Raw genomic sequence first — 23388 nt, forward strand, 5'->3', positions numbered from 1 at the left:
TTGTTACATCTTATCTTTGTTCCAGGGCCCATCGATTCGGGAGGATTTGCTTGGGGGCGGGGGGGGGCGATGGTGACTGCCCCGTCCGGTAGCCCGGATTTGGAAGACCTATCTCTCCGCTTAGCTATATTGAGGTACAATATATATATACCTTCGCTTATTCTCTGCCCTTCACTTCCGGTCCCCCCGCAAGCTACATAGGTTTCCGTATCTAGGTACCCCTAAAGGTAGCCCTAAATTCAGATAGCATTTCTCACAATCACCGTGGGGGGAACCAGAATGGAACAAATGATAATATGGATATTTTTATAATCACTTACTCTATGACCAATAAATAGTTACATGTATAAATGATGTTGATTGTTATGCATAATCAAAGATAAGTGAACATGTTTTCTAAAGTTGGCACGTCTGGCCTCCCCCTAACGATATATGCTGCCAGAGGCCGGGGGGAGGAGACGCTGTCCCATTACCTTCCCCCGGTGGCCTGGATCGGAGCCTCTTTGAGTTGGGTCGTGAATTCGGGCCCCACCCAGAGGCGACCCAACTGTAACCCCCCTACCGTTTTTATACCTCCCACTGATTACGAGTAGCTTTTCTGTCTCCATATTGGTTGTGCTTGGCACCCTTGGGGTGCTCATCTTGATTGGTCTATGTTCATGCCGCTCTGGGGCCCATTTGGTGCTCTAGAGGGGCGTCAACATATACCCCGTATTGTCCTAGCAACAGGTAAGACCAGGCAAAAGTTCCTTTCACTGTTACTCTCTTCAATCTTTCTTCTCTCACCCTATTCTATTGTCCCTAGTTCAGACCTCTCCTTACCCCGTTACCCTACTCATGCCCTATTGGGAGGGGTTGTCATTGTGCCCATTATGCAGCTATTATGTCGACCCCCAGCGGGCTTGACTGATAGAATTAGCTTGCCCTTCGACCCACCGATATGCCGCTAAAGATACTATCTTTTAATGTTAAAGGACTTAATGCTCCAAGTAAAAGACGCCTTATGTTTAGGGAACTCAAGCGCCTTAATCCAGACGTAGCATTCCTGCAGGAGACGCATATACCAAAGGCCGCGAAGTTTGCTCTGAAGGACCACACATTTAGAACGGTGCACGAGGCAAGGGCTTTAAACAAAAGAAATGGCGTAGCGGTACTTGTACACCATAGGTGCCCCTTCCGGATAGGGAATGTGATAGCGGATCCTGCGGGACGCTTCTTAGTGATTTCGGGGAGTTTGTACTCCCATACGATCCACCTCCCTAACATTTATGCCCCCAATGACCCCTCTGCTGAATTTTGGGACACTATGGCCCAAACTGTTAATGATCTACCGCATGGCATGATTGTTGTGGGGGGGGATTTTAATGCCCCCCCATGTCCAGCTGTAGACCGGAGCCAGGGGGGCGGGTTGCCGAGATCGCACAGGAGGGGGGGACAGGATAAATTGCTTCGCTCGTTCATCCAACGCACTGGCCTCTTGGACATCTGGAGAGCTCACCATCCTGATGATCGCGATTATACTTTTTACTCTGCTCCTCACGGTACGTATTCTAGGATTGACTTATTCCTGGTAAACTCACATTTGGCGCCAAAAATTTCGGACTCCACGATCGGATCTATCACGTGGTCGGACCATGCTGAGGTCACGTTGTCAGTAGATAACTTGTGCACAGCATCTCCGTGGTCCTGGAAATTAAATACTTCTCTGCTACAGGATCCGGTCGTGGTGGAGACGATCCGTACGGAATTGTCCAATTATTTCGATAGGAATGCGGCCCCTGACCTCCGCCCGGCTATAGTGTGGGCCGCTCATAAAGCGGTTATACGGGGCATATTTATACGCGAAGCCACCTTAAGGAAGAAGCGCAAAATGCAGTTACTGTCGTCTCTCTTGGAGGCTTTGGGCAACACTGAGGAGAGACATAAAACTGCCCCATCCGCCGACACATTGGCGGACGTACAGAAGCTGCGTACCTCAGTGCGCGAGACACTTATCGACGATACGGCCAGAGCAATGGTTTGGTCTAGGAGGATGTACTACGAAAAGTCCAATAAAATGGACACGCTGCTGGCCCGATCAATCCGCCCGAGACAGGGTCATTCCCACATCACTAGAATCAAAGACACCGCCGGTGTACCGGCGTACCGCACTGATCCCACTGATATCGCAAAAGTTTTCTCGGATTACTATGCAGCACTATACAATCACTCCGGGAAGGGCGGCAGTGACCAGCAACGTCGTGAGACTGATGAAACTAGAATATTCTTGGAACACCTGGCACTGCCAAAGTTGGGTTCCGGAGACGCCGCCATTCTGGGAGCGCGAATTACAGCTGATGAAATAGATGCGGCAATCTCAACCTTGAAAGGTAATAGAGCCCCCGGACTGGATGGATTCGAGGGTGGTTATTACAAAATCTTTCGGGAAACGCTAACGCCTCATCTGGAGACGTTGTTTAACGATCTCATGGAGGGGGGGATGCCGGACAAGGACATGTCGCTGGTCCTGCTACCGAAACCAGGCAGAGACGACTCGATTCCCGATATCTTCCGCCCGATCTCACTGATAAATCACGATTCCAAAATATTAGCTAAGATCTTAGCGACCCGCCTAAACCCCTACCTAAAGCACTTAATCCATCCGGACCAAGTAGGTTTTATACCAGGCAGGGCCGGATTAAGAGCACACTGGGCCTGGTGCTGACAATTATGATGGGCCTTGTGACGAAACCAATCTCGCCACATTGTATTGGAGGAGCCTGGTTGCCCGCCTGCTGCCTTTGGATTATGGACCGGCAGCTAAAGGGTTAATTTTACTGTGCAGAAGGATTTATTTCTCCCTTTCTGCACAGCAGTTCGGTAGATGTCACCTACCGAACAAACAGCCGTTCACCAACCTCCCCAGAGCCGTGGGAAGCCGGCCGGCGTTGTTAATTGGCCACCCAGAAGCTGGAGTGTGCTGCCAATTTACCTCCCTGAAGCTGCGGTTAATTGCCTGTTAACTGTGTGGCCGCTGTTACACTTAGCGCTGTTCTGGAGCTCCCCGGGCAGCCAGCACTTTTCTGCCCGGCTTTCATGCACCAAAATCGGACACTTTTCCGTGCAGGCACCGCTGAACCTCCAGCCCCTGGTTCTCATTCGTATGAATTTGGTGAATGCAGGGAAATTCGGTAGTTTATGTTTTATGTGAACTGTAGTAACCCAGATAGCCTGCCATGGAGCCTGTTCGTATAATTAAAGACTTTAGCTCCATGGCAATTAAAATGTATTTGTGTGATCTGGGTGCCATTCACCTAATAATGTGCACCCAGACCTGAGCTATCTGGGGATATGTTACATGTCTGTGTTTTATGTATAAAATGTGTCTGTATGTATTTTAAAGTGATAGTCTGTTTCTGTGTCACCATGTGTATAATGGAGTCTGGCCTTTGTTTTAGGAGATAATTTAATTACTTCATTAATTATCTCCAGGGCAGGGAGGAGGAAACCAAGATGCATGGTGGGAAAGTATTGTGGCTGTGTGTACGAAAATGATACATGTCTGTCTGCTGTTTCAGTCTTCCATCTGGTCCCCTAGGGGAGTGTCCACCAGGTGGGAGACCTGCATAAATACAGGGGCAGGTAGCCCTGAATAAACAGACCACTGCTTGACCCTCAACACGGAGCCTTGTCTCGTTCTTGGGGGGATTCACTGTATGCTGTTGGAGATTGATTGCTAAGGAGTGTAAGCTGATGTCTGCTTTTCCTATTCATCTGCTAGCAGCTATTCGTGAGGTTCCAGCTGGAGTGCTACCTTATTCATCTATATCCAGTTCGTGAGTTTTGATGTTCTGCAGTAGCTGTGCCTGTTTGGAAAAGGGGGTTATCGCCTAAACGGATTTTTCCCCTTTTATGCTGAAACGGTCCGTAACAATTGGTGGCAAGCGGCGGGATCGTTCCTACAGCCAGAAGGACAGCTACAGAACACCATTGCTTTGGATTTTTACAATTTGAGGGCAACGCATGTCCCAGTACAGCGACCCTAAAAGCAACAGCATGGAACCAGCAGTGGAGTACGATGAGGGTGACATGGATGACCGGGAGGCATTAAGGAAAGGCATCTGGTACCAGGCACTGGACATTGTGGAATACCAACGAGGTGAGAGACTTCCCAAGGAAGATCAGCGTTTGCAGGAGCGACTAGCCCTGCGGATGCCCTTCCTGGGAGAGCAGCCCAGGGAGGAATGGGTAAAAGAATTGGAGCTCCGGGTATGGCAGGAGATGTGGCTGGAGGATGCCTACCAGGCGCTTTGGTGGTATGTTGCACAGCACCTGCCCTGGACAGCCGAGCATGACAAGCCAGAGGGAGAGGAGTTTGATGGTCCTGGCTTGTTATGGGAGTCTTTCTCAGAGCCTGAATTTGGGAGCCCCACACAAGCCCGGTTCAGTGATCTCTTTGAGTGGAGGGAGAGCAGGTATGACTGGGACGACACTCATGAAATTGAGCAAGACCTGGTCCACCTAGTAACCCGAGAGATGGAGCTGGAACAGGACTACCAAAATCTGTTCCACTCCAGTGAGAAGGCTCAACAGGGAAGCGCAGACCCAGATCCAGACCCCTTCAGCTGGGAAGATATTGTACAATTTTACTGGGAAGAACCCCAGGTGGCCAGTGGAGATGGGACCGAGGTCTCTCCACCGAGCCTGCAGGGAATTGGGAGCCCAGTCTCCATTCCCCAGCGGCAGTGTAAAGTGCAGGGAGAGGAGAGCAGTATCCTCCTTCCCCAGCGGCAGGCTGAGTTACAGGGGGCAGAGGTAGTTGTTCCTGCCCCCCAGCAGCAGAGTGATATGCCAGGAGGGCAATGTGAAGTGCAGGGAGAGGAGAGCAGTGGCCTCCCTCCCCAGCGGCAGGCTGAGTTACAGGGGGCAGAGGTTGTTGTTCCTGCCCCCCAGCAGCAGAGTGATATGCCAGGAGGGCAATGTGAAGTGCAGGGAGAGGAGAGCAGCGTCCTCCCTCCCCAGCGGCAGGCTGAGTTACAGGGGGCAGAGGTAGTTGTTCCTGCCCCCCAGCAGCAGAGTGATATGCCAGGAGGGCAATGTGAAGTGCAGGGAGAGGAGAGCAGTGGCCTCCCTCCCCAGCGGCAGGCTGAGTTACAGGGGGCAGAGGTAGTTGTTCCTGCCCCCCAGCAGCAGAGTGATATGCCAGGAGGGCAATGTGGAATACAGGGAGAGGAGAGCAGCGTCCTCCCTCCCCAGCGGCAGCGTGAGTTTTCGGGAATTGGGAGCCCAGTCTCCATTCTCCAGCGGCAGAGTATCCAGCAGGGAATAGAGAGCCCTGTCTCCTTTCCCCAGCGGCAGGACTCTGTATTGGGAGGAGAGACAGTCGGTCTCCCTCCGCAAAGACTAGGAATATGTATGGGAGAGGAGCTTGTTACCACCTCTCCCATTAATGGGCAGAGTGTTCTATCGGGAGAGGAGCTTGTTACCCCCTCTCCCCAGCGGCAGCTTAATGTACCAGGGGGAGACTGTAAACCCCCCACCAGTGCAGATGGGACCGTGGTCTCTGCACTTACCACACAGGGGGTAGGGATGGTCGGTCCTACCCCCCCACGACAGAGCTATGCAACTAAGGGGGAGACAGCCCGTCTCCAGCAACCAGGCTCCAACCAGACTACTCCGGGGGTAGTGCTGGCACCAGGACAGAGTACCGCTGGTCCCTGCCCACTCAGCAACCCACCAAGGCAGCTTACCGGTCCCCCACACAGCCGTGGTGAGGCACCTGGACATGGACAAGATTCTCCCTTACCCAGGTGTAGTAACCATTTATTGTGGGTGGGCTGTACTGTTTTTTCTGCTTTGTGGGTGGGTTGCTGGACTAACAAGGGCACTGACCGGCAGGAGGTCAGGTACCCTGTTAGTCTTTTTGGAAAGGGGGAGAGATGTGACGAAACCAATCTCGCCACATTGTATTGGAGGAGCCTGGTTGCCCGCCTGCTGCCTTTGGATTATGGACCGGCAGCTAAAGGGTTAATTTTACTGTGCAGAAGGATTTATTTCTCCCTTTCTGCACAGCAGTTCGGTAGATGTCACCTACCGAACAAACAGCCGTTCACCAACCTCCCCAGAGCCGTGGGAAGCCGGCCGGCGTTGTTAATTGGCCACCCAGAAGCTGGAGTGTGCTGCCAATTTACCTCCCTGAAGCTGCGGTTAATTGCCTGTTAACTGTGTGGCCGCTGTTACACTTAGCGCTGTTCTGGAGCTCCCCGGGCAGCCAGCACTTTTCTGCCCGGCTTTCATGCACCAAAATCGGACACTTTTCCGTGCAGGCACCGCTGAACCTCCAGCCCCTGGTTCTCATTCGTATGAATTTGGTGAATGCAGGGAAATTCGGTAGTTTATGTTTTATGTGAACTGTAGTAACCCAGATAGCCTGCCATGGAGCCTGTTCGTATAATTAAAGACTTTAGCTCCATGGCAATTAAAATGTATTTGTGTGATCTGGGTGCCATTCACCTAATAATGTGCACCCAGACCTGAGCTATCTGGGGATATGTTACATGTCTGTGTTTTATGTATAAAATGTGTCTGTATGTATTTTAAAGTGATAGTCTGTTTCTGTGTCACCATGTGCATAATGGAGTCTGGCCTTTGTTTTAGGAGATAATTTAATTACTTCATTAATTATCTCCAGGGCAGGGAGGAAGAAACCAAGATGCATGGTGGGAAAGTATTGTGGCTGTGTGTACGAAAATGATACATGTCTGTCTGCTGTTTCAGTCTTCCATCTGGTCCCCTAGGGGAGTGTCCACCAGGTGGGAGACCTGCATAAATACAGGGGCAGGTAGCCCTGAATAAACAGACCACTGCTTGACCCTCAACACGGAGCCTTGTCTCGTTCTTGGGGGGATTCACTGTATGCTGTTGGAGATTGATTGCTAAGGAGTGTAAGCTGATGTCTGCTTTTCCTATTCATCTGCTAGCAGCTATTCGTGAGGTTCCAGCTGGAGTGCTACCTTATTCATCTATATCCAGTTCGTGAGTTTTGATGTTCTGCAGTAGCTGTGCCTGTTTGGAAAAGGGGGTTATCGCCTAAACGGATTTTTCCCCTTTTATGCTGAAACGGTCCGTAACAGGCCTAATTACGGAATCTTATCGACCAAAAACACTAAAACAGTCATACCTCCCAAGCGTCGTGTATCTGATGGAGATGGTGCTGGAGGGAAACTCATAGGATGCAGCTCTGAGAAAACACATACTCTATGCTAATCTCTCTCTAATTTATGCTTTCCTCTTTCAAGTAAATCCATACCCCCTAACAGCCGTGTCCAGTGAAGCAGGAAGTCAATGGGCGGGGTAAAAGGGTAGGCCACTGGTGCGACCAGACCTGCCAAAAGGGGAGAACATGACCAGGCCTGCCAAAAGGGGAGAACATGCCCAAAAAGGGGGCACGTCTGTCCAAAGAATTTGAAGGACAGCCTGGCATGAATGCATGTCAGGCTGCCCGCCAATCCTGTAGGCTGTCCAACTAAGGGCATACTATGCAGGCAGCACCCTGAGCTTGACATAAATGCGTCTAATGATGCGCTCACTCCATGCTTTCTAAGGACTGTCCCCTAGCATTCGCTCGTCCACTTGTCTCCTTACCTTCTTACTAGCAGGCAGAAGTTCCTGGTATATAGTCTGAGAAAGAGAAAAGGTGTATGTAGTAAGTGTAAAAGAAAGGGGACATGCCACAGTGTTAGAGAGACCAACGTCTGCATTAACTAAACTAATTTTATTGTCAGCCAGTCCACACAAGTTTTGTTCCCATACATCCCGCTTAAGCTTCTATACTTAAAGGGACACTATAGTCACCAGAACAACTACAGCTTATTGTATTTGTTCTGGTAAGTAGAATCATTCCATTCAGGCCTTTTGCAGTAAACACTGTCTTTTCAGAGAAAATAACTCCACTGGCCACTCCTTAGATGGCTGCTAGAGGTGCTTCCTGGGGCAGTACTGCCTAGTGTGCAGCACTGCCATTCAGTGTCTCCACCCTCTGCAAGCAGACACTGAACTTTCCTCATAGATATGCATTGATTCAATGTATCTTTATGTGGAGATGCTGATTGGCCAGGGCTATGTTGGACTTGTGCTGGCTCTGCCTCTGATCTGCCTAGTTGACAGTCTCAGCCAATCCTATGGCGAAGTATTGTAATTTGCTCAGACCACCACTTCTGATGATGTCAGCAGACAGTCAGTTCAGAGGCAGAGCCAGCAGCTGCAGACTTGAATACAAGTTATATTTACTATACTTAGGAAGGCAAGAAGGGGCCAGGGTGGTGGTTTTAACATAATAGGGTCAGAAATACATGATAGTGTTCCTGACCCTATAGTGCTCCTTTAAGCAAGAGTATGTGAAGAGTAGTTAGGGTTGCCACCTTTCTTGGAAAAAATACCAGCCTTAATCATTTGTATAATCACAAGGAGTGACATCAGAGAAAATTCTGTAAAATCACCAACAAACTACTCACAGTTTGATTCTGCTGTATAGATGGATTGCTCCCAGTGTCTCAGTCTCGCAAGTCACACAGTGTCTCAGTGTCCCTATATATCACAGTGTCCCCATGTCGCCCAGTCCCCTAGTCTCCCAGTGTCTCGGTGTCCCCATTTCTCCCAGTGTCCCAATGTCTGTGTGTCCCCATGTCACTAGGATACTGGGGACACAGTGAGACATGGGGACACTGAGAGACCCGGTGACACTGAGAGACCCGGGGACACTGAGACATGGGGACACTGGGAGACATGGGGATACTGAGACACTAGGGACACTGAGACACTAGGGACACTGAGACACTAGGGACACAGACACTGGGAGACATGGGGCCAATGAAACATTTGGGGACACTAAGACACTAGGGACACAGAGACCTGGGAACACAGACACTGGGAGACTAGGGGACACTGGCTGGGAGACAGACACTTGGGGACACTGGGAGACATGGGGACAGTTGTGGACATAGACATGGGGACACTGGGACATATAGGGACACATGGGGACACTAGGCACACTGAGAGACATCGTTACAGACACTGGGAGACTTGGGGACACTGAGACACTAGCGACACTGGATGGGGGACATGGGGATACTGGGAGAAATGGGGACATAGTGTCTCCGTGTCCCAATGTCTCCCAATGTCCCTATGTTTTACAGCGTCGCCATGTGTCTCAGCATCCCCATGTGTCCCAGTGTCCCCATGTTTTCCAGTGTCCCCAAGTGTCTCAGTGTTTCCAGGTCTCCCAGTGTCGCAGTGTCCCCATGTGTCCCTTAGTGTCTCAGTGTCCCCTAGTGTCTCAGTGTCCCCATGTGTCCCTGCTGCCTTTCCCCCATCCCTCACTTACCTGAGCTGTAGTCTGTCTCTGCAGGCTGGGAGCTGCTGTCTGGACTCTGTGCTGTGTACCTGCTCCCCCACTGATCAGTGAGTAGTAGAGAGAGGCAGGGAGGGATATGCTGTAACTTCCTATCCCTGCCTCTCTCCACACACAGTGACCCCTACTGGCCGGTGCTGGTATTGCAGAGTAATCTCATTTATTCATTTATTCTGAGAAAAATACCTGAATTTTTATTGCCGGTATTACTGCAATACCGGCACGGCCAGGCAGCCTCAAACACTGGCTGTGTCAGTAAAATACCAGTCAGGTGGCAAACCTAAGAGTAGTGTGTAAAAAAAAAAATATATATATATATATATATATATTTTTTTTTTTTCATGGGCCTATTCCATGGGCCTGGGCCTGGAGCTGCAGCTCCATCAGCCCCTATGTTAATCCGGCCCTGATACCAGGCAGTCAACTGTATTAAAATACTCGGCGCAATATTGATCTTATATGGAGGCAGGCGACTAAAGGGATCCCTACCTTGATCCTATCGCTCGACGCGGAAAAGGCCTTCGATAGAGTTAAATGGCCCAATCTATTTGAGGTCCTTCGGCACTTTGGCCTACCGGAATCCTATGTCACTGCAATTAGGGCTATGTATACGGATGTTCAAGCACGGGTTCGGATAGCGGGAGCGAAAGCACTACCATTCGCTTTGGGCAATGGAACCAGACAGGGCTGTCCTCTGTCACCACTGCTCTTCGCCCTATCGCTAGAACCCCTGTTACAGAAAGTACGTATCACCCCCGGAATTCGGGGAATATCAATAGGGGAAAAGCGATACGTGGTTTCTGCTTTTGCAGATGACATTCTGTTGACCCTGACACATCCGTCGGAGTCAATGGACGCGCTAGCGGCGGTGCTGGATTCCTATGGTAGCTTAGCAGGCTATAAGGTGAACCTGCCTAAATCGAGCGCGCTCCCTATCTGCATGTGCAACTCTGACGTTGCCTACCTAGGGAATGTACATGATATTCGAATTGAAAAACACCATATTAAATACCTGGGTATTCACTTGACAGCGGATCCTACCCAGCTTTTCAGACAAAATTACGTATCGTTGATCCGCACTCTGATTTTGGACATGGAACACTGGCAGGATAAACCAATTTCATGGATCGGTAGGATCCACGCAGTTAAAATGAATGTGCTCCCCAGGATCTTATTTTTATTTCAAGCCCTTCCGGTTAAGCTGACTAAGTCTGACCTGGGTGCACTTCAACAGGCGGTGGGGAGGTTTATCTGGCAGAACAGGAAACACCGAGTATCCCGCAACATCTTGTACAGAGCGCGGTCGAGGGGGGGCCTGGGATTGCCAAATTTTTATTTCTATTATCTAGCGGCCCAACTCACACAAGTAGCATATTGGCACTCTCCCCCGGATGAGAGAAGGTGGGTGGATTTAGAATCAGCTCTCATGGGACCCGACCTCCCTCAGTTCTATATATGGGTCCCTCGGGACCATAGACCGATTGTCAGGGTACCTGAAGTCTCTACCTCCGAGAGAGGTAGAGACTTAGACGCTCATCCGTCCGGACGCCATGTTTCCTCTGTTCCTCGCGGTCGACCCGGTCACACAAACGCCGGCCGCGAGGGAGTCTCTTCCTTTTGTAGCATGGTGCCCGGAGGCCGACGTCATCACGCCAATCCGGAACGACCTGTCACTCAGTCCGAGACAGACTAATCAGGTTTCGTCGGAGGCGTGTCTATCCTCTCTAGCCAGGGTATTTAAACATACTTCGCCCTGTTGCTCATTGCCCTGTCGTGGTTCTAGCCTGTCTAGTCACACAGTGCTCTGGTGTTTCTCAGTTATCCTTTTGGTTTCGACCCGGCTTGTTTCCTTACTCTGTTTACCTCCGTTATCCTTGACCCGGCTTGTTCCTCGCTTACCTGTCTTCTCGTTCCCTCGACCTCGGCTTGTCTCTGACCATTCTCTATACTCTCTGTACGTTAGCCCGGCCATTCTAAGGACCGGTATACGTACCCTGTACCTGTTTGTACTTTGCGTGTTGGATCCCTGTCCCGATCCTGACATTACGACAGGGCCAATGGATCCTGCAGGTACAAACAGTCAGGTTGGTTCCTCTGATTCCAGGTTTGACGCCATGGAACACAGAATGGACCAAATGGCCTTAGCACTACAGGCATTGTTGTCTCGTGCTAATAATCCTCCAGAGGAGACGCGTCCTACTCCTATTTCCTCTGTAGGTTCAGGCCTAGAGGTAGCTACTGTAGGTGCCTCTTCCCGTGTTACTCCACCTGTACGTTATGGTGGGTCACCTGAGAAGTGTCGTGGTTTTTTAAACCAGATCAGCATTCACTTTGAATTGCAACCTCGCTCCTATCCTACCGATAGGGCAAAGGTTGGGTTTATTATCACCTTACTCATTGAGAAAGCTCTGAGAAGGGCTAACCCATTATGGGAGAACGATAACCCGTTGGTATACAATTATGCTGCCTTTGTAGCTGCTTTTAGAAGAACTTTTGACCCCCCTGGTAGAAAGGTCAATGCAGCCAGATTACTGTTGCGCCTGAGACAGGAGAACCGAACATTAGTGGATTATGCACTAGAGTTCAGGTCTCTGGCGTCAGAAGTTAAGTGGAATGAACAGGCTTATATGGATGTATTCTTGAACGGGTTATCAGATGTTATCCTTGACGAAATTGCTACTAGGGAGCTACCAGAGAATTTAGAGGACTTAATTTCGTTCATTTCTCGTATTGATGAACGTATAAGAGAAAGACAGAACACTCGAGAGAGGAACCTAAGACCTGCCTTTAAATTAGCACCCGCATTTCTAAGTTCTGAGTCCAATACCTCACTGATTCCTGAACCTATGCAGATAGGCAATACTCATCTCTCAGAAGAGGAGAGACTGTACAGGAGAAGGGAGGGATTGTGTATGTATTGTGGAGTCAGAGGTCATTTACGCCTGAATTGTCCTGTTCGCTCGGGAAACGCCCGCACCTAAGTTTCTCTAGAGGACAGGCCTTGGGTGTTTCTATTTTGTCCTCTACGCATAATTACAAAAATCACAGGCTTTTACTACCAGTTTCTTTAACATGGAAGAAGGAAGTACTTAAGACCGTGGCATTGATAGATTCCGGCGCTGCTGAGAATTTTATCGATCAAGCCTTTGCCACTAAGCACACTATTCCTTCCCAGTTAAGAGAGACCCCCTTGGCCGTTGAGGCCATTGATGGTAGACCACTACTCGAGCCTGTTATTACTCGTGAGACTATATCCATGAGCCTGTCTGTTGGTATCTTACACGAGGAGAGTATATCTCTTATGCTTATTTCGTCCCCTTCCGTTCCCATAGTCCTGGGGTATCCATGGTTAAAGAGACATAACCCTACTATCGATTGGGAGTTAGGGGAGATACTCTCGTGGGGTCAGGGTTGTCAGGAGAGGTGTTTACAGAAGGTATCCCCTTTGGCTGTAATTTACACACCTGACACTACTACCCAGCCTAAAGAGAGACAGATACCTCCTTTGTACATGGACTTAAAGGCAGTATTCGATAAAAAGAACGCTGATACTCTACCTCCACACAGGTCCTTTGATTGTAAAATTAACCTATTACCTGGTACCATGCCTCCTAGGGGCAATGTATACCCTCTATCCACTAAAGAGAATGCTGTTTTAGAGGAGTATATTCAGGAGAATTTAGACAAGGGATTTATCAGGAGATCCTCATCTCCTGCCGGGGCTGGGTTCTTTTTTGTTAAGAAGAGGGATGGGTCACTCAGACCTTGTATCGATTATCGAGGGTTGAATAAAATAACCATCAGGAATGCCTATCCTATCCCCTTGATTACAGAACTCTTTGATCGGTTAAAGGGCTCTAAGATTTTCACCAAGTTGGACCTCAGAGGGGCGTACAACTTGGTGAGAATTCAGCAAGGCCATGAGTGGAAGACAGCGTTTAATACCCGCTATGGTCATTATGAGTATACGGTCATGCCTTTTGGTCTCTGTAACGCACCTGCAGTTTTCCAAGATTTGATTAACGAAGTTCTTAGGGAATTTCAACATGATTGTGTTATTGTCTACCTGGATGACATACTCATACACTCTAAAGAGATTGAGACCCACCATCGACAAGTCAGACAGGTATTACACAAACTTTTACAACATGGTTTGTACTGTAAACTTGAGAAATGCAGTTTTGACCAGACCCAGATAGACTTTCTTGGATACGTGATTTCTGGGGAGGGCTTTAAGATGGATCCTGACAAACTCCAGTCTATTTTAGATTGGCCATTGCCTCAGGGACTCAAAGCTATCCAGAGATTTATTGGCTTCTCTAATTATTATAGACGCTTCATTAAGGGCTACTCGTCTATTATTGCGCCCATCACCAATATGACCAAACAAGGGGCGGATACTAAGACATGGTCTACTGATGCTCTAGCTGCTTTCAAGAGTCTCAAAGAACTTTTTGCTTCTGCTCCAATACTAGTCCATCCGGATACGACCTTACCGTTCCTGCTCGAGGTCGATGCCTCTGAGACAGGAGTTGGGGCGGTTCTGTCACAAAGATTGGGGGTAGATAAACCATTGCACCCATGTGGTTTTTTTTCTAGGAAACTTTCGGGCCCTGAGAGCAGATATGACATCGGCGACAGAGAACTCTTAGCAGTCATTAAAGCCTTAAAGGAATGGAGACATTTATTAGAGGGAACCTTACACCCTATTACTATCCTGACGGACCACAAGAACTTGTCCTACATTGGCGAGGCTAAGCGCCTGTCCTCTAGGCAGGCTCGTTGGTCCTTATTCCTGACTCACTTCAACTATGTGCTGACTTATAGACCTGGTTCAAAAAATTCTAAAGCCGATGCCTTATCTCGCCAGTATGAACCTTCTACTGTACCTGAGCCGGTTCTTTCCTCTATAGTTCCGAAATGCAATATTGTTGCTAATACGAATCTCAGGATTCATTCTCCGTTACTGGCCGAGATCGTTAAGCTACAACATTTAGCACCTAGACAGACTCCTGTGGGTCGACATTTCGTTCCTCCTGCTCTTCAACTGGAACTGTTGCAGTGTTTCCATAACAGCAAGATGGCAGGACATCCTGGTATTCGCAAGACTTTTGCGTTGATCTCTAAGGATTTCTGGTGGCCTGCTTTACGTAGGGATACTAAAGATTTCATCGCTGCATGTGAGGTTTGTACTAAGACCAAACAACCTCATACGCTTCCTTGTGGATTCCTGCACCCCTTAGAAGTTCCAGAGAAGCCGTGGTCCTGCTTGGCCATGGACTTTATTGTCGATCTACCTATCTCTAAAAAACAGACTGTTATCCTCACCGTGGTTGACAGATTCACTAAGATGGCACACTTCATTCCTCTGCCTAAACTTCCATCTTCTCCCGAATTGGCCGAGATATTCGCTAGGGAGATTTTTCGCCTACATGGGATACCCTCTCAAATTGTGTCTGACAGAGGTTCCCAATTTATTTCCCGTTTTTGGAGGTCCTTCTGTTCGCAACTTGGTATCAAATTGAACTTTTCTTCTGCCTATCACCCTCAGTCTAATGGAGCTGCTGAGCGTACCAACCAGAAAATTGAACAATATTTGCGATGTTTTGTTTCCGAACACCAGGATGATTGGGTCGGTTTGATTCCTTGGGCAGAGTTTGCGCACAACAATCTCGTTTGCGATTCTACTCATTCAAGCCCCTTCTTCATGAATTATGGCTTTCACCCGTCTATTCTTCCTTCGGCTTCTCCTTCCCAGGGGGTGCCGTCGGTTGATGTTCATGTTGCTAATCTGAGGAAGTTGTGGGATCAAACTCGGCAAATCCTTACGCACAATTCTATGCTGGTTAAGAAACATGCTGATAAACGTAGAAGGGCGGCTCCGCTCTTTGTTCCGGGTGATAGGGTATGGTTGAGCACGAGGAACATCCGTTTAAAGGTGCCCTCCATGAAGTTCGCTCCCCGTTATATTGGACCTTACAGGGTGTTGTCTCGTATCAATCCAGTTGCGTATCGTCTAGCTCTTCCTGATACCTTACGCATCCCTAACTCGTTTCATGTGTCGTTGCTGAAACCTCTTATTTGTAACAGGTTCTCCTCCACAACAGCCCCTCCTTGCCCTGTTCAGGTGGAGGGTCAGGAGGAGTATGAGGTTAACTCTATTATTGATTCTCGTATCTCCCGGGGGAAAGTACAATATCTGGTCGATTGGAAGGGATACGGTCCTGAGGAGAGGAGTTGGGTACCTCAGGAGGATGTTCATGCTCCTCGTCTCCGCAGGGCGTATCACTCTCGCTTTCCATCTCGTCCCGGTTCTTTCCGCCCGGTGGGCGTATCTGAGGGGGGGGGTACTGTCAGGGTACCTGAAGTCTCTACCTCCGAGAGAGGTAGAGACTTAGACGCTCATCCGTCCGGACGCCATGTTTCCTCTGTTCCTCGCGGTCGACCCGGTCACACAAACGCCGGCCGCGAGGGAGTCTCTTCCTTTTGTAGCATGGTGCCCGGAGGCCGACGTCATCACGCCAATCCGGAACGACCTGTCACTCAGTCCGAGACAGACTAATCAGGTTTCGTCGGAGGCGTGTCTATCCTCTCTAGCCAGGGTATTTAAACATACTTCGCCCTGTTGCTCATTGCCCTGTCGTGGTTCTAGCCTGTCTAGTCACACAGTGCTCTGGTGTTTCTCAGTTATCCTTTTGGTTTCGACCCGGCTTGTTTCCTTACTCTGTTTACCTCCGTTATCCTTGACCCGGCTTGTTCCTCGCTTACCTGTCTTCTCGTTCCCTCGACCTCGGCTTGTCTCTGACCATTCTCTATACTCTCTGTACGTTAGCCCGGCCATTCTAAGGACCGGTATACGTACCCTGTACCTGTTTGTACTTTGCGTGTTGGATCCCTGTCCCGATCCTGACACCGATAACGCAGATTGCTTGTCCAGCCATAGCGAATTCAGTGAAAATATGGGACGCTACGTCGGTTAAATACGAGCTATCCTCCCAGGAGTCCCCGCTGACCCCCTATCTGAGAAATACGGCCTTCACCCCAGGAGTGGAAGCTAGGGAATTTAAAGGGATAGAGGGTACGGTCATTCAGCGCTTATGTCAACTTTACGAGGGAGGTACACTTCTTCGGTTTGAAGACTTACAAACTAGGGCTGCTTTGCGCCCGTCGGATTTCTTTAGGTATATTCAACTTAGAGACTATGCACAGGCTCCGGCGAATAAACTATGTGCGCTTAAACCGCTTACTTTCTTTGAAACCCTGTGCCTTGAGGAAAGGTTCCCAAGAGGCCTTATCACAAACTTATATGCGCACTTGAGTACATCCACTTCAGAGTGGGGAGAGCTTACTTATATAGCCCAATGGGAAGCTGATCTCGGCGAAGAACTGGAAGGGGTGGAATGGCAGGAGATTTGGGAGACAGCGGCGACTTCCTCCATATGTGTAACCATGCAGGAACAAGCTTATAAAACTATGTTTAGGTGGTATACCACTCCGGTGAAGCTTTGCAGAATGCATAGGTTATCTTCAGACGTATGCTGGAGAGGCTGTGGACAAAAAGGAACCTATTTGCACATGTGGTGGGAATGTCCGGTGGCCCAAACTTTGTCGAGGCAAGTGGCGGGGTTATTAAAGGATATCTTTAGCAGGGAGATGAAGCTAGATCCGTGGGTGTTCCTCTTGGCCAGGCTGCTTGAGGACTGGACCAGAACTGAACAGAAGCTGGTCCATAAGGTGAATCTAGCGGCAAGGAGGGCCCTTGCACAAGTTTGGCTTCAAGCCTCAGCTCCCTCGCTTCAGGTTTTACTGCAAAAGATTAAAGATAACTTCCTCATGGATAAACTTACTGCGAGGGTCAGGGGCACGAATGCGAAATTTGATAAAATTTGGACACCTTGGATATATAGTGGCATGGGCGATTAGGAGCCGCGGGAAATGGGCTGGAGTACATGCGCCACTCCCTTTATGCAATTCCCAGGTTCCGAATATTCTCCGAATATTCGCCGGGTTCACTCCCCTTCCAACGGGATCTGGGGGCCTCCACTAGGAAGCCTCTAGGATGTGGAAATCTACTTGGGAGTTGTCTTGCTCCGGGTTAGGATCACAGTTGAAAAAATAGGACTAAAGATATGACTTCATACTCTGGAGTCAGGGGTAATGTGACTGTACCATCCCCTCCCATATACACCCTCCTTTTCTTTCCCTCCCCCCTCCTTCTCCCCATACGACCCCTATCCCTGTTCTATTTTCTACCCCCACTTTCACATATCTTTCTTATTTTCCCCTCTTTTTCTTCTTCTCTGTTTTATTTCTTATTTATCTGAATGGCTTCATATTATACTCCATCATCTCCTGAACCCCGACTCTGTTATGCTAGGTACGGGGCACTAAGGCATGGAATGTTTATAGCTGCATGCAATTATACAGCTGGGTGCCCCTGATACCGGGGTTGGAGGGGGATCTTAGATAGCATGAAGGCTCTGCCACCATGTATGTGTACTCCTTGACACTTGATCCTCAATTTCATGCACTATAGCCATTTTAGATTTGTTTGGATTTTATATATATTAAAAATTGGAAGGACACCATCTACATATCTGGACACTTCAGAGACGACTTACCAACTATACCATCGATACAGCCACATTTGCGGGTCTTACCCTGCATGATGTAACTTTTACGTATCTAAGCTTGTAAATTTGTCCGGTATGTGTTGACTGTATTGAATTTGTTTGTATTGATGGTGTTCAATCTTATTATAAATAAAGAATTACAAAAAAAAAAGTTTCATTTTCAGACATATTTTTTCTTTTATTAACCCTTTAACGACACAACTTCTGGAATAAAAGGGAATCATGATGGAATATTTCCGTCATGTGTCCTTAAGGGATTAAAGAACTATGAAGTTATATTTCTGCCTTTACAGCTTTTAAAAAAGCCCAAACTTCATTGAAGAAAGTTTTCTCTAAAAGGGATTTTGGTAGCCCTGGCAGAAGAAGTGGCTATCTTTCCAGCTTAGCATATCCAAATATGTCTGTGATAACTAGACTCCTTCTTATGAGGGCAATTTTTTTTATTTTTATGATTAAATTTCAGACTTGCACCTGTCCTTCATACGTTATATATAGATTGTCCAATCCATGGGTATTGGTGCACTGTCATCATCAAATTATTACAACTTATTTTTCGCCTTTTTTTCCTATTTAATCTTTTTTTTTTTTAAACAAGCACAAATACAAATCAGGGCACAGTGTATAATAGTTATCTCTGTTTACATCCTTATTCCAATAGTCTAATTCGAGACCTAACCAGCGATGTATCTGAAAGTGCCCTGTGCACATCGTTTAACAAAACAATATCTGCAAACTTATGGAAACCTAGCTTGTATGTACCTAAACACAAAAAAACAATAACATACAACATAATTACAACACAGACGTGGCCATGTAAATTACTAACAGAAAGGAGTTCCAATAAACCACGTTTTCCCCATTTCCATTCCCTCCTTTCTTCAGCTTCATTCTAAGGGAGGTGACCCGAGAGAGAGAGACAGCCAGAATAAGACCCCACCAGTTTCCCCTAAAGGGTTGCCCCAGGTCTAAGATGGAAGCGGCACTGTAGGCTCTCATGATCCTATAAAGTTCCCATCCTGAATAACCAGCTGTTCCATTTCTCATAGGATAATCTTGATATCCCTCTTTCCATTTTTAGTTGAAATTTAAGCTGCTCTTTCACCAAAGACCAGGTTGGGGTGTCAGGCTCTTTCCGATTCCTGGATATAGAGATTTTTTTTTTTTTTTTTTTTTAAATTCTTTATTTTTCAGTGCCATAGTATTAGTACAGACATTTCTTTACTTGCCACAACAGCAATGAGCGAACTTGGATGTTAAACATGTCAATACAGTGGATTGGTTAAAACATAATATGCACATTTTTAGTATAATGGACTGATAGGTTATAACGATTGACCTACTTTGGTACAGGTGTGAGCTAGGCTGTAAGTTACGCTAGGGCGGCTCAACCACTGTGTGTTGTCTACTTAGGGTTAGGTGTTTGTGAGGTATCAGTCTCGTACCCTGGTGTTGGTGATCTTGTGGACCTGAGACCTTGTGCCCCCTGCCTGCCCTCCCCGTGTGGTAGAGGGTGTGTAGTTTTCCCATTAGTGTCGGGTGCTCCTAGTCATATGGCTGTTGGGTTGCGGATGAGGGTTCAGGTGCGTGGGAGCGTGGTGGTCGTGGCTAGTGGTGTCCTAGTACAATTGTCTAGCAGGCCCGCGTCACTATGTGGCGCTAGGGTCTGGCTGGTTCCTGCATGTGTTGAGCCAGTGTAGGGTGGCCTGTGGCCTAGCTGGTAGGGTGTCGTCTATATGGGGGACGAGTTGTAGCTCGAAGCGTGGCTCTCTATGTAGTATGTTTATAGGGGTACGCCTATTGGGTCTGTGCGCTATCGTCCTGTGTTCCCTATATGGTGAAGTCTAGGTGTGGAGTGTGGCGCTCCGTGTTTGACTGTGTCCCTTGACCCCAGGGCATTGGGGGGGGGGGGGGAGTGCTGGAGTCGGTGTGCAGGGCTGTCGCCATGTTGTTTGGGACTATGGAGGAGAGTGTGTGTGGCATCTCCGAGCGGAGATTTTGCGAGATGATAAACACGGTAACAGTGTGTGCATTGAGAGGAGAGATCACATCATAAAAAAAAACAACAAAAATACAAAACTGTGTGTCATTTCCTTTGGGCGAGTTCAGGTTTCCGGGTCTCGTCCTCCTCTATGCGTGAGAGAGGGGGAGTCCTCAGAGTCTCTCTGCTGGGTATTAGGTGAGCCTGGAATGGGCAACCCTTGTGGAGTGAGGCCCAGTGCTGTCATGAAGGTAGGGCCGTTCGCCGGGTCAGTTGCCTTATAAGTTTTCCCCTCCTTCGTGACCAGCAGCGATCTGGGGGTTGACCACCGGTACGGTATTCCTGCTTTTTGGAGAAGTTTAGTAATGGGCTGCATTTCCTTGCGCCATATTAGAGTAGATCTGCTCAAGTCCTGAAAAAAGGAGATGTTGCTACTTTCGAACTTGTATGGTGTCTTCCCCTTAAGGGCGGCTATTAGGCCCATTTTGTCCGTCAGTGAATGGCACCGCAGGATGACGTCACGTGGTGCTGCGTTGGGGGCTTGCGGGGATTTGGTAATCCTGTAGACCCCGTCGAAGGAAAATTGTTTTACTTGTCGTGCTGGGAGCAGGGATGACGCCAGTCTTCTGATATAGTGTGGTAATTCCTCCAAAGGTACTGCCTCTGAGATTCCTCTGAGTTTAATGTTTTTTCTTCTGCCCCTATCATCTAGTATGCCGACTTGGGTTAGTATGTTGGTCTGATTAGCTTGCATCTGTTGTACCTGATCACGTAATGTGCTCATATCTTGTTTCAGGGCTAGGACGTCTGTCTCAGTCGTTTGGGTGCGGGCTGTCAGCGTTTGTACCTCAGTTTTGAGTGCTGCCAGGTCAGCTTCCCACATGTGACGGAGGTTTTGTTGGAGGGTAGTTAACATGTCCTGGATGTCCCCCTTTGTTGCAGGCGTCCCCTCTTCCACCCGGTATGGGGTAGAGGTCCCAGTTTCTGCCGGGGCTTGTTGGTGGTGGGAGTCTATTTCCTCCGCCGGGTGAGTCTGGGCTGGGGCCGGCATTGGTGTTCTCAGTAACTGTCCAATGTCCCGGTGAGCCTGTGGAGTGGATGGCGGTTGTTTCTGCAGCTTCCTCCCCATTTCCACTGCAGAGGGTGCCTTCTGGGTCGGATCAAATGCGCAGAGACTGCCCCACACCTCCGGGGTCCAATCCAGCTCGAGTGCGCTGCTTCCCGCGTGGTAGGCCTTAGGGCCGCGGCTGCGGGTTTTTCGTGTTGCGGTATGAAAGAACGGCATCGGCGGGTTCCGTACGGTGCCCTCCGTTGTTATCCAATATTTTCGCAGTTGGTTGGGGTGCGATGTGCGCGATATTCGTGGGATTCAAGGCTATTTTCCGGGAGCTAGGGAATATGGCGACTGCTCCCTTGTGTAGTCAGGCTCCGCCCCCCGATATAGAGATTTTTGTGGCTAACAGTATGTGTATCACCAAAGAAGAGTCCACACCAAGCATCTGTTTTATATTGATATGTAGTAGAAGAAGGGCTGGAGTAAAAATACCCGACTTATTCGTCAGTATTAGCAGCTTGTTTTTTTATCATGTTCCAGAAATAAAAAATCGGTGGGCAGTCCCACCACATATGTAAATAATCCCCTCTCTGGTCCCCACACCTCCAACACGTGAAGGTACTATCTGGAAAAAAAATTGACAATCTAGCTGGAACTAAATACCAACAGTTTGAAAGCTTATATTGACATTCCGTCAAGTTAAGACAGTGGGTATTTCTATGGGTTTCATTCCAAGATTTCCTCCACTCCTCCCCACTGATTGTAATGCTTCATTTTAGAGACTATTTATCAAAAATAGGTTTAATGAATAATTCCAGGTCTCTAATTCCCAGCTCCATACAACCAGCCAACAACCTCTTTTAAGAAGGTATTTCCATTAATTTACCCAGAGTCTTCAGTCTATCTGTATTTGGGGCTAAATGTTTACTCAGAAATCCTTTTATTCCTAAGTAATTAAAAACCTTGTTATAACCTAGGCTGTAATCATTATTTAGTATATAAAAAGCTATAAATGTATTTTCTCTCATCAAGTTTCCTATTTTAGAGATACCCTTCTCTGTCCATTTCTTTAAATCTAGATCCTCTATATTCGCTGTAATATACTTTAAGGGAAGACTTGGAGTCAACTTATTCTGAATTTTTAAATTTATCTTAAATTTTTCCATTGCTTAAGTATATCTTGCAAGATTTTACTTTCCATTTGCACTCCGGGGGGGACCTCTGCTTATTTCTAACATGCCAAAATAGTATACCCAACTCATTATCACCCATCGGAGCTTGACTCATGGAGAGTTCCATTATATACCAGGCTTGCTGTTTAACATTTTCTGATTGCATAATGAGGGTATGTGACCAGGGACGGACTGACAGTGGTCAGGGCCCCTGGGCAAAATTAGGACCTGGGCCCCCTGTAGACCAATATAAATGTTGGTGTAGATGTACCGTGTATTTGATTGAATGTGCATGTAAAGTGAATGAATGTTTCTGTGTGCATATTCATTGTGAGCTCTGGTGTAAGTCTTCAGAGTATAGTTAAATACATGTTGTTTTTTTTTTTTGTTTTTTTTTTTAAATAGGGTAGTAATTTTTATGTGTTTACGTAGCAAGGGGGTATAGGGGATCAAGAGGGTGCGTAGGTGGGAGGGTCTGTAAAGGGTGCACTGGGGTAGGGGCTGTAGTGGGTGCAGAGCGGTAGGTGCTGTAGTGGATGTTAGGGAGGGGCTGTAGAGGGGGCAAGGGTTTAATAATGACTTTAAGGGGTAAGGGGGTATGGGCTGCAGAGGGTAGTGGCTGTAGTGGGTGCTGAGGGTATAGGGGAATGTAGTATAGGAATGGGGAAAATAGGGGCTTTACAGGGAGCAAGGAGGTATTGGCTGTAATATGTGCAGGTTGGTAGGGGCTGTAGTGGGTGCAAGGGGTATAGGGATTAAGAGGGTGCCTGGAGTTAGGGGCAGTAGTGGGTATAGGGGTCTGTAGTGGGAGCATGTGATAATAGGGGCTGTAGAGGAGGAAAGGGGGGTATTGGTTGTAGTATGTGCAGGGTGGTAGGGGTAACAGGTACAGGGGGTATAGGGATCTAGATGGTGCTTGGGGGTAGAGACTGTAGTGGGGTAAGGGCTGTAATGGATGAATGGGATGTAATAAGTACAGGGGCTGTAGTGGGTGCAGCGGGTATAAAGCATCTATAGGGTGTCTGAGGGTAGGAGTTGTAGTGGGTGCAGGGGGCTGTAGTGGGGGTATGGAATAATAGGGGCTGTAGAAGAGGCAAGTGGGGTAATGGCTGTAGTGGGTGCAAGGGGTATGGGGACCTAGAGGGTGCCTAGGAGTAGGGACT

This window comes from Pelobates fuscus, chromosome 2 (assembly GCF_036172605.1).
Source record: "Pelobates fuscus isolate aPelFus1 chromosome 2, aPelFus1.pri, whole genome shotgun sequence".
NCBI lineage: Eukaryota > Metazoa > Chordata > Amphibia > Anura > Pelobatidae > Pelobates > Pelobates fuscus.